Source organism: Arvicola amphibius, chromosome 12 (genome assembly GCF_903992535.2).
Source record: "Arvicola amphibius chromosome 12, mArvAmp1.2, whole genome shotgun sequence".
In the NCBI taxonomy this organism is placed as follows: Eukaryota; Metazoa; Chordata; class Mammalia; order Rodentia; family Cricetidae; genus Arvicola; species Arvicola amphibius.
The window spans coordinates 146,290,937-146,303,682 of record NC_052058.2 but is presented as its reverse complement, the minus strand read 5'-3'; the positions used below and the strand labels follow the sequence as shown (position 1 = coordinate 146,303,682).

The 12,746-nt window shown below is 44.6% G+C and overlaps 1 protein-coding gene across 2 annotated transcripts in view; it reads left to right on the top strand.

Moving 5' to 3' along the window:
* Slco3a1 (solute carrier organic anion transporter family member 3A1) overlaps positions 1-12,746 on the top strand; it is a 281,466-nt gene that overhangs the window by 61,104 nt on the left and 207,616 nt on the right. The gene's annotated exons all lie outside the window — the stretch shown is intronic.

Sequence of the window (12,746 nt, the reverse complement as noted above, 5' to 3'; positions counted from 1 at the left end):
GAATCAAAACCTTCACCTCTTATTTTCCCCCCATTTTGGACCTAAAGTGAGGCAGTTGATTGCACTGTTGGCATTTGATATAACCCAAAGCTGGTGACTTCTGGTAATGTTTTCACTAACAGGTCTGCTCAGGAACTGGGTGTTTAGGAAGAAATGAAGGATATGCGAACTTTAAAAACCGTTTTCTGCTGTAGTAGTTTCTGATACTTTAGACCAGAGAGATGGAGGAGCCCCACGGTCTAGGGTTTTCAGAAACAGCTCAGTGGCAGTTTGCTCACGTGACAAATGATGTCCTTGGTCAAGTGCAGGTGGACACTTGGATGGTGGCTCACCAGGTATCTGCAGCCCTGACTTACTATGTCTCATTTTGCCTCCAATGGAGACCTTCTCAGTCACTGAGTGTGGAACTGAGTGAGAAAAGGACTTCTACCTGGGCAATGTCACATGGCATCAGTATCAGTGTGCCTTGAGGCATTGAGCTAATTCTAAAGGCTTAAGTGAAAATAGAATTTGAACCAAATTCGACCTGAGCTTCATATCTACCGGGCTTCTACTTTATGCAGCCTGAGATTTATGAGATAGGATAGATGGGAGTGGGTAGCCACCCAGAGGCTTGCCGTAGAGCTGATGCCTTGATTGAACAAGTGTGTTCTATATAGACGCGCGACCTTTATGTGAGAGGAGCTGTGGGTGGGAAAAGTAGAGAGAGCACCTTCCTGTCCAGAGCCGGAACAAGGCAAACCCAGGGAGAACCTAATTGTGTGACAGCACTTAGGACTGTTGAGTTCAAGATGCACAGTCCTGGCCCCCTCTCTCCATATGGTTAAGGCTTGGGTTGTAGCTGGGCAGGGTCCCACTGATGTGGCAATGAAGGTGGCCTTTTTGTTGTTAAAATGGCATCCAGAACTTCTGGTGGACAATTGGTCTTCGATTTGACTGATGTTACCCCAGGGCCCTGGGAAAGAGGTTTTCTGGTAGCAGTAACAGATCACACACACCATGTGGAAGGAAATGGGCAACAAAACATTGAAAAATCTCTCCCTAGAACTCACTCCATATTTCTTATTAGTTCTCAGTCAAGTAGGTTTAGGGCTTCTCGAACATTCCCTGAACCTATCTTCTTCAGGAGATGTTCTCTGAATGAGTTAACTCTCTGCTATTTCTCCAACTGGGTGGGGTGTGAATTGTTTGCTAAGGGGGCATTTGGGTTTGGGAGATGGGATATAGATCAAAGAGCAATGGGACAAATCAAGGCAAGATGCTTTTTTGAATTCTCTTGTGGTGTTCATGAGATGTGTAGTAAGATTTTGGTAGGAAGATTGTTTCATCCAAATTTTTACGGGGGCTCCTCTTTCCCTCTACAGAAGAGTTAGTTGGGTGTTATTTTTGCACAATACAAAGATATTGTAGTGCTCTGGTCTGTCTGACCAAATTCCAAAACGTCGTCATACACAACTGTGCAGATAGTTGTTCTGTGTCTCTCTGAAATGGTTTCATGGATCTGTTTAGAGGGAGTAGCCGAGAGCAAGCCTTCTGTACAGATTGGCCTCCATAGGTGGCTTTTCATTGATGTCTCTAAGAGCAGTTTCAGAAGGCCATAGCATATGCAGAGAGGAGCTGGCGCATTTGTTTATGGCAGGGACCATAAAGACATAGCCACAGTCATGAAACTGTCACAGCATTTATCTAGTCTAATTAAGCCCTGGTCCTGGAAGCCTCTTAACTTGGCTTTTGAACGTATTTGATGGAGCCCACTGCAGAGAGGAGGGCTGTCAGAAGTCAGGAGGAAGTGAAGCTGAGACTATGGTTATAGATTGGATTGTTTGGGAAGTGAGAATATTTGTTACCCCCCAATTCCAGCTCCAGAAAAGCTTGTCTGGAGAGAGCCTTTTTGTCAACATGCCTACTTAGTACTGGATTGGAGAGGAAAACAATGCATATGTTATACATGGAACATGCTTGGTTTCAAGTAATCCTTTCTGTGTGGGCCTGGAGGGTCGGCCTACACTATCTAGACTGCGGGTCACCAGAGACCAGACCTGTTGTAGGTTACCAGATGGGTGCTGGTCACACATCTATGGCAAGGTCATAGACTCCCACATCCAGACAAAAAAGTGAAGCAGTTCAGCTGAAGTCCCTCCAGGGTTTCCTACTGAAACGGCTATTTCCACCGACTCTTGTGGTTGAACTGTGGCCGAGCTCCTGGATTCTTGCATGGACCGTTCAAAAGGCCAGCCCTGTTCTGAAGCCAGTCTTTTCGAGAATGAAGAGGGAGCTGAAGGTGCTCATTATCCGGGGACAAAACTGGATGAATGAGGACTCAGCTCTCCTGGCAGCCTTTTCAAGACATTTCAATACAGCAGCGAGTGGGGCTCAGCCTCACGGGATGGCCAGATAATGACCTGTGGGTGCCACGTGTCACTCTTTGTTTCCGTGGGGACTGAGCGGGCAGGGTGGTGGTGGAAACTGTTTGGGCCTTCCTGAGGTCTAAGAATCAACCCTTTAGGGATTCAGTCATGTCTTAACTCCACGTTGTGACCAGCCTCGTTTTCTTAGCTGTCCTTTTGTCTCTCCAAGTTCAAACTCATCAAGTGGTATCTGCTTCCTATGGTAGTGTGAGAAAATATCATATACTTACTTTACAGCGGCCTTTTACTGGGTTGCTGCTTCAGTTTGTTACTTCTTTATTTATCATTTTTAGGAATAGAAAGGTAAAAAGATAATGATAATGATTTTCTTAAATAACTAGAAAAGGTATTTATTACACATTTCCCATGAGCAGGTTTTGAAATATAGGAAAGAGAGTGACAAGAGAACAGTTACTCCTGGCTTCACAGTATATATAATTCTAGTCTCTTTTTCTGCATTGATGTACTTTTCAGCAAAAGTGCACTTATAAGAAAAAAGATTTTGTAATTTCATTTCTCTCAATATTTCATGAGCTTTGTTGCCCTGTTACTAAATATTCTTCTATGGTTCTTGCTGCATACAGAATATTCCCCTGTGAACGTACACCATGCAAGTAATGTCTGTTGTTTTCAGAATTTTTGTTGTCAGAAGTGAAGTGGATGGCTAAACTGTGATTCCTAGAGATTACATTATTTGCCCCAAATCACTTGATCTGGATGTTAGCTTGGCTCTGGCTAGGAGAGTGTTGCATATTCCAGGGGTATCTGGTATCTGAGGTCCATTCAGAGGGCTGCAGTTGGCTGGAGGGCACATCGTCCAGGGTCCAGAAGAAGTCAAGGACTTTCACCAGAGTGCTTGGAGCCTTTAGGAAATGTCAGGTGTCATGAAGGGGGAAGAGATGGGATGGTGTTTGAAGTCCAAAGAGGGGAGGTGCTGTTAGTGTGAATAGTGGGGGGTCCAAACTAGAAGAGGGGTGCAAGAATAGGATGGAGACAGGAGGTGGGCATAAAGGGTTCTGGAAAGAGATGTACCCTTGTTCTATCATATATGAAGATGAATTGAGATCAGAGCTCAACTCCTCAGACAAGGCGGCTGGTAGAGTCTCCCTTCTGCTCCAGCACTGTGGGCAGTACACCACGCCCATTCCTCCCATTCTCAATTTGCTGCAGCCATGGGTACCATCTGGAGGTTGGCCTCATAGCGTGGTGGAGCTTCTTCTCCTTACAGCTTCCTCTGACCATCTTTCTCACTGTGGACCCTGGGCCCAACAGTCACATTTCTGCCCTCCTTTCCGTAGTGTGATGACTCCCCTGAGTACCAGCCTTGCATGGGCAGGGAAGGGCTGCTGAAAGCCTGAGTCTTCCTTGCTTTATGGGTTCCATGCTCACTTCTACTCCAAGGAGAGGTATCAAGGAATCAAGGACTGGAGCACTGGACCAGACAGAAGACAAAACCGAGTGAATGGAGGACTTAGGACATGTGGGCTGTGCATCAGTTTGCTGAGCACAACACCCCGTACTGGCCGTTTCAAACAGAAGAAAATGTTTACTCACCATTCTTGAGGTTAGGGGTTCAAGGTCAAGTTATAGGTGAGGCTAGGATTTCCTGAAGCCTCTCTCTGTAGCTCAGAGAAGGTTACCCTACTGCTGACTCTTCTCTGGCTCTAGGCCCACGTGACCCTGGGATGACTTATATGACCTCAATTTCCTTCTCTAACAAGGCAAGTATGAATGGGTTAGGACCCATTCATGGACAGGGGGTGGGGGGACACAACATTTAACCCCAATGACCTCTTCAAAGGCCCTTTTCAACTAATTATTTAATGATAGAGTCACGGACAGTTTCAAAATATAGAGAAGTCCCTTGCACCTTTCATTCAGATTTCCTTCATGTAACATAATGATAGCTCAGTCAGTAAAGTCCTTGCTTGGTCAGAATGAGGAGCTGAGTTTGATCTTCAGACCTCATATTTAAAATATACCTGACTTGGCAACATGCGCTGGTAATTCCAATGCTGGGGAGGTAGAGAGGTGGACCCTGGGGGTTCTCTGGCCAGCCAGCCTCGCTCATTTACCAAGTTCCAGCAGTGAAAGACTTCTCAAAAGAGGGTTTCTAGTGCCTGAGGAGAGGGACAATCAAAGTTATCCTTTGGTTTTTTACTGCAGATGCGTGTACCCATATAGAGGAACACACATGTATACACACACACACACACACACACAGAGTTGTGGCTCAGTGCCTTAGAATATTTATCTAGCATGCATAGGAGTGGGAGCTTGACCCCGAGTGCCATAAAACAAAACAAAGAACAACAGCATCCCCTTGCCCCCCAAAGAGGATGTGAGCATTGGAAAACACATAGCATCCACCGAAATTCCTCCTGTTTACTATGCTATGCACTCATTAGTTGGGGAAGTGGGCTATCTGTATAATAGTCCCATGTTTGTGCTATAGTTTTAATGATGCAGATCAGGATCAAGGTGAAGCCAGATCCTTTTGAACTGTGTATGCGTGTTTGGCAGACTCATGCATAATACTAACACACAAAGAGGAAGACACAGACAGAGGTGTGGCTTCCACGTCTCTTGAGAGTGGCTGTTCTGGAAGGAGTGGGATCTAGCCAGAGGGAAGTGGCTGTCTGAGGGCTTCTTGCAGAGGACCCATGCGGGGAGGGGAGACCGTGGCTGTGTGCTTGATTACGCAGGACAATTGCTCTGAGCTTAGTGGCACATCTATTAGACCCAGTGTGTCGTGTTTTCTTTGTTATCACTTATATTGAGACCCAGAGCAGCCCTCTGTGTTTCAGCTAATGATGCAAAGAGAATTATTCTCAGATTTCATCTGCCAAGTGTTAGTTTAGTACAAAGGTCACAGGCGTACCAGCCAGCCGCCAAAGAGAACCGCTTTCTTTTTAGAGCCCTGGGAGCAAAGAGTTATTTTGCTTCTGACGAGTTTTTATTTTAACTTGACATTGGGTAAAATGGGTTTTAATTCTCCAAAGAGTGTGGGTCGGGTATGGATCAAATACACCATGACTGCAATTCTTCTAAAAGAAATAATCGAAAAGCCGTTCCTCCTGGGAGCAAGCATAGCTCATTATATTCTCGCAACTTCATTGATATCGAAGTTTTCTCTCATTAATTTCTTCTTTTGAACTCCGTGACACTGGAAGTGGTCAGCTCGTTTTGGCCATGTTCCAGCCTGTCGTCCCAGCTGCTGGTGATAGGCCATTTCGGCGTGTTTTCGACAGTGTGTTAAGCAGCTCACCCGGAGTCCTCCTTATCTGCTGCTTCCATATTGACTGGGCTGGTGGCTGCTTCTCATCCCTTTCTAAACGTGTGGATATCACATTCGGTGGCTCACGGTCTCATGGTTGTGCTCACCACCCAGGTTAACTTGGGCATTCTGAGTGAGGCTTCTTGCAGTCACTTCAAGATTTGAATTCTGGTTGTTCTGTGGACATCACTCCTACAGATTGGCTTGGTTTCCTGTAGCTATGAACCCATCACCTTACCAGGTTACCATGAGATCTGGTAGGCACACTGTTCCTAAGCAACAAGAATTGTGTATCTTAAGGGGAGGGCAGAATTAATGAGCACTTCCTCGGTCCTCTTTATCATGTCTCTGTTTCTACATCTGGACACAGAGGCAAAGATAAGTGATGGGCTTATCTGGATTGGGGACAGGACTTTGGATAAGAGTCCCTGGGTTCTGATTTTCAGCAGTGGGTATGATCCATCTTGTAGAGCTGGGAGCTTTTCAGTCCTGAATGAAACGGCCATAGCTCTTCCTCTCCGGCAGATGCTCATCTGTGGCTCAGCTCAGTCTATAAAGTACTTGTGCATGCAGCCTCAGGATGCTGCAGGGCAAGTCTGCGTTAATTTAAAATTAATTTAAAAGAGCATGGCACTTTGAATTCTGACATGTTGCTTCTTAATTTGGGAGACTATTAGTTCAGCTTTTTATTAATTTTATTTATTTGTTTTTACATACTAATCCCAGTTCTCCTTCCCTCCTCTCCTTTCACTCCCTCCCCTTAGCCCCACCTCATCTCCCACCCACTCCTCAGAGAAGGTAAGGTCTCCCCTGGGAAGTCAACTAAGTCTGTCCCATTAACTCCTTGAGGCAGGGCCAAGCTCCCCTCCCCCATCTAGGTTGAGTAAGGCATCTCTCTATAGAGAATGGGCTCTACAAAGTCAATTCATACATTAGAGTTAGATCCTGGTCCCATCGCCTGTGGCACCATATACTACCCAAGCTACACCATTATCACCTGTATTCAGGGGTCCTAGTTCGGTCCTGTGCAGTTTCCCCGTTGTCAATCCAAAGTCCTTGTTCTCCCAGTAGTTCAGAGCAGCTGGTTCTGCGGGTTTCCCCATCATGGTTTTGACCCCTTTGTTCATATTATCACCCCTTCCCACTTCGTTTTTACTCCGGGATCTCAGCCCAGTGGTCAGTTGTGGATCTCTGCATCTGCTTCCCTCAGTTTCTGGAAGAGAGTTCTAGCTTCTCTGGGATTGTGGACTGTAAGGTGCAAGTTTAAAGATGCCATTTTTTTTTTTTTTTTTTTTTTTTTTTTTTTTTTTTTTTTTTAGCATGGAGTAATAATCCATTGCGTAAATGTACCGTATTTTCTTTATCTGTTCTTTGGATGAGGAACCACTAGGTTGTTCCAGGTTCTGGCTGTTACAAATGATACTGTTTATTTCATTGTGGTTTTTTTGTTTGTTTGTTTCTTTCTTTCTTTGTTTTTAAAGAATGAAATTCTTGTTCTAACAAAATTGGGGGAAATGAGCGATTTATGACTTAGGAAGGTATGTCAGTATTTATTTAGGTATATTTCCTCTCAGTTGTTTCTATGTAAACAGTTTTTCTTAGCTATGACCATGCTATAAATAAATTTATGTTTTTAATCATTTGTCACCTTCAGGTTCAGCAGCCATTATTCTAAGGGCTACTACAGATTTGGATTTTGGAAATTTGGGGAACGTTTGCCTAAAATGTATGACTGTGCAGTCCTAATCCAAAATTCTAACTCTGACATGCTCTGAAACCCAGGGCTTGAGGGCCAGAATGATTCGGAGAAGAGTGCTTTTGGGGCTTTTGGAGTAGGACTGGTCAACCCTTATAAACTTTTCTATGGCATAAAGGATGGTACATATTGACATAACCGCATATCATTTTGTCATTCTAGAGATGTCGCGATTGGCTCTTTGGACATTTAGGGGATCAATGTCTATGGAAATTAAGCCTCATCCACACTAGCCAGAAACTGTTCAAGCTCAGGTTGCCTCATATATCTATCGTCAATGTGATTTGAAAACCTGTTATTTGGCTTCCTATGACTCTTTCCAAAAGATAAAAGGATGCTGCATCAGTACATCCTGCAAACAGGCTTTGGGCAGGCTGCGGCTTATGCTGCAGGGTTGCAGTTTAAGTGCTGTGTTAACAAACAAGCAGAGCCAACTCTGTAGCTTTGGGGATCCTGTGGTCCTTACCTCATCCCCTCAACCTCAGCTCAATGAAGCATGCAAAGCCAGTTTTTCCAGCTCTACTGGTATTATTATGATTATGATTATTATATTTTGACATACCTTTATCACATGAATGTTTGGCTTGCATATATTCACCAGCTGTGTGCCTGGTCCCTGTGGAGGTCAGAATTGGGCCTCAGATTCCCTGAGACATCAGTGACAGATGCTGTGATCCACAGGGTCGGTGCTGGAAATTGAACCCCAGTTCTCTGCAAGAGCAACTAGTACTTTTAGCCATCTCTCCAGCCCCACCAGAGCTGCTATTTTTTAAGAGAGCCTAGAGATACCTATTTTCCAAACAAAGCACATTGCCAACTCATTGAAATCCTTCAACCTCTGACTAAATAATTGTCAAAACAACTTAAGGTAACAATGATTGGTTTTGGCTCATGGTTTGAGAGGACAAAGTCCATTGTGATGGGGAAGGCATGGTGGTGGGCGGTGGGAGTGTGCAACTTGAACTCTTCACTTCTTGATGAAACAGGAAGTCGAGACTTAACAGGAAGTGGGATTGAGACTTGAAACCTCAAGATCTGCTACCTCCCTAGCAAACTACTTCCACAAGCTAAGCCTTTCTTCCTTAAGTTTCCACAGCTTCCCCAAACAGTGCTACTTGCCTTTGGGAGATGCTTCGTATTTAAACCACATCAGTGAGTCATCACTGGCAGCCCGTATCAGGACTTGCTGGCAGGGACGAAGGAGACTGCTCCTGGACTTTCCTGTGTTGATCAGGCAGGCAGCCACCACGTCTAATGCCTTATAAAATTAAGAAAGATGAGCCAATTATGATACAAAGTAGAGAAAAGGAACAAAACCATTTTTCAAGACTAAAGGGCACCAGATGAAGAAAAGGCCTACAGTTCCCTAAAGGACTCATTTCATTGGGATGCAGAAGGAATCCAGTTTGGATTGGTCGGGCCACACATGCCTATTGTGTGGATGACTGCATCTTTGCCAAGAGACAGCCAAACATAGCATGGAAGTGGGTGTTAGAAGGGATAGAAGACTGTAAAGGTCCAGGAGGACACGAGGAGGTACAGATTCTTGCAAAGCAATTTCCTTCCACCGGAATATCAAAGACTGACTCTCACCACCACCCTCTTACTGCACCTGGCTGAGGAATACAGACCTATTGTCTTTCCTTTCAACTGTAGCACAAGTATTGTTCTCGAAGCAAAGATTCTAAGACAGCTCTCCATAACAGGTGTATGTTGTGTCTAGTTTATTTCTAGATGATTTGCTTTTCTAAGAACAAATCTTGACTTCCTTTGTGTTCTTTGTGCCCCTCAGAAGCATTCTGTAAGAAGGAGTGGAGTGAAGAGTTTGGCTTACGGAAAGCGATGTTCTTTGCTGCTGTTGTCACTTGGGTTAACGACTCTCGCTCGCTAGAGAAGTATGAAAGAATGCTATAAAGACTTGCTGGAGTCTATCTCTCTGTCCACTGTCTTGTTCTCATACAGGGGATAGCCTTTCTTATCCCAGTTGGTTACTGTGAGCTACATGAATGATCATGTGGTTCAGGCACAGCCAAATATGACACACACACAAAGGTTCTGATCTACAGTGATTTTGGCCCAAGGAGTAAGTTTAATCAGAATCCACTCTGGACTCACACACACACTGGTCACATTCTTCCTAGGACAGCTAACTGTGAGAACCCAGGATGCACAAGGAATCCAGTGCCTGTCGTAGCTATGGTAGGCAGAGGAAATGAGGGCAGCACCAAAGAGGGTAGACCAGAATCAGAGGATGGGATAATGTCCTGGATCTGACTGTTCCTGAAGCTAACCAAAGCCAGCCCTCAAAATCCTAGTTGCTTGGTTATGTAAATCATCCTTCCCAACACTTGCAGTAGAGACAAGATCCCGCCTCTTTAGGTTTGAACACCGTTAGGTCACGTAGGACTTGAGTTGGACTGCTTTCCTCTTGTGATTCAACCAGGCACGTTGAAAGATGAACAAAATGGTTTTATTAATGGTATGACCATGTGCCAGAGAAAACCAACATAAAGGATGAAGGATGCCTCTTGGCTCAAAGATTTCAGTCCATTATCTTTGACTCCAGGTTCTGGGACATGGTGAGGCAGGACATCATAGCACAGAAAGAAGAGGCAGTTTACACCATAGAGGGCAGGGGTCAGAGTGTGAAACAGGAACAAGGGGACAGTTTTAGTCTTCAGCTTCACAGCCCCACTGATCTATCTGCTTGTCCAGCTCAACCTTGCAATCTAAGGCTGAGGACCTCTCCTTACCAAATGTTACCTGCATTCAGTGCGTGATCCTAGCCATGGTACTTCATATTCAAACCATAACCAGGGCTAAACTCCTGTGAGGTAAGTGACCTCTGAAAGAAGTGCTGGCTCTTTCACAACACCAAGATATGCGTCATGGTACTCTGAAGCGCTCCTGACCCAGTACATAAAAGTCTGAGTGCTAGGCTGAAGGTCCTGGCTTAGTTCTTTCATTATTTCATGATCATTTAAGCCGCAGTTCCGGGATCCAGAGGTCAAGAGGAGTGCCCCACCCTTTGTCTCTATCCCTCCAAACTCAAGTATGTAAAAATAATCCATTGTCAAGCCGTTTACAGGAACGGTATGTATTTAATAGCAAATTACTTACGTGGGCAGAGAGTGGTGAGTACATACAGCTTAGTCAATGGCATTGTTTATTGAATGGAGAAACATAACCAACCCTGGTCTCTTTCCATGCTGGCAATTGCAAAAGCTTCCTTAACTCCCTCTAATGACTTCATATTGTCAAGAATGAATAAGCTAAATGAGTACGTTCCATCCAGCTCTGGTATGCCATTTCACTCCTGCCAAGTTTGTGTGTGTGCAGTGTGTGTGTGTGTGCGCGCGCACTTGCACAAACAAGCTTATTTTAGTCCACACACAGATGGACTCTGCAGATATCAAAGTCTTAGTTGGTTAATGAATACTCATAAAACCTCAAGTATCATCATTAAAATTGGGATCCAGGAATCTGGCTTACAAATGCCAGATCTCATTGCTGGTGACTTAACCCGGCTTCTCCAAGCCGAAGCTTCTTCGCCACGCTTGGCGGAGGTAGTGCTCTTTGCCCTTCTAAATTTAGATGGAGACGGAGACTTATATATGCTCTTTTAGGGAAAATTTCTCCGTGCGTCTTGGCAAGGCTCTTGACCTCCAAATGGTTAAATCCCCATTAAGTGCTAATGTTGGGGTGACCTTGATGACGACAGACAATGTGGATAAATGCAAGATGATCGTGGTGAGATAGGCTGAGTGTTATTCAGTGTTTGGGTCTCAATTCAAACTGCTCCCTGGAGAGTCAGTGTCCCAATAACACAAAGCTTTTAAGCATCACTTAGGCCACATGGGTGGAGAGAGTCAGAATGTGTTCCCCGTGGCCTTGATGGCCCCTGTCTGTTCTCTTCCCGTGACCCTGTCCTCTCTTCCTACAAGGAATTCTTTTAAAGCTGGATTTTTCCATTCCTTCTTTTAGCCTAGCTGTGGCTATTTTGGGTAATATTCAGCACTTTTCTGTGCTGGTTTGAACTAATACACAGATAAGATCAAAACTCTGTTGATGCTGTTTTAAGGGGAAAACATTTTTAAAAATGCATTGAGTCATTAATAGAATTTGAACTCTCAGAGCCAAAAGTTTCCATGTGTTCTTATTTAGAAATAGTTTATTGGGGCCTTTCAAGGCAAAGACAGAGTCATAAGAGACCCAAGCAGTCATTTGGGGAATTATCTAGGAATGGGACAGACATGTTGGCAAAACTTTAGGGGGGATAATTCCTGCATTTGAAAAAAATTCTTTTGCAGGTAAAGACATTTTTGTACCATGGCATCCTATTCCAGGTGTGTGTGTGTGTGTGTGTGTGTGTGTGTGTGTGTGTGTGTGTGTGTGTGTAAAAGAAACGGGGAGGGAGGGAGAGAGAGAGAGTTCTGACTTGTCTCCAAGGAGAGATGCAATCCATCTTTCTCTCTGCTTCCCTTTCTAGGCAAAACATTTTTCCCTAGGAAAGGTTCACGTTTGCCCACCTGCTTTGTGGGTTGCTAATGGAGTTTACAAAGGGAATTTGAATTCCCAGTAAGAGGTCTCATTAGCACCGTGAGGCTCTAATAGATTCCAGAATTGTGTATGGACACTCAGAACCTTTGGCGACCCAGCAGCATTTATTATTAGCTCTCAGTCATTTTGCCTACCCTGGCCTCAGTCTACATACATTGGTGTCACGGGGCAAAGAGATCTGCCTCACATCTAGGTGGTTCCACCGCACCAATCCAAGTACACATTAATACCCGTGATCCCGGAGCTGAAGACAAGTTTCATCAGGCCATTAGGCGGAGGAAAGAACATGCCATAGCCCACATTGGTATATCTGATTTTAGGTTTTTGGTAAGGGCCTTCTTACTGCTTGCAAGCTAGTGTTTAATTTTGGAATCCATTATTTTTGCAAAGGAACTTGCACAGCAGCTTGCTGCTTTAGGCAAGTGTATAGAATGCTTGTGGATTTGGATAATGACTGTAATGACATTGACAGCACTAGCTTGACATTTATGGGGGTCCGAGCTATGACATACGCTCATTCCCTCCCTCCTCGGGGAGTCCAGGGAGATAAATATTACTCATAGATGGAGAACATTGAAGCTGCAATGGGGCGAGTAACTTGCCCAGGCTCCTATAGCTGGTGAGTGGCAAGGCTGAGATTACCATTGTCCTTTGTCCTGGTACCCAATCTTACCCTGTGCTGATGTTACCATCGAGGTAATCCCATACTACAAAGGTCACACTGAGTGGGAAAAGCGACTTAACC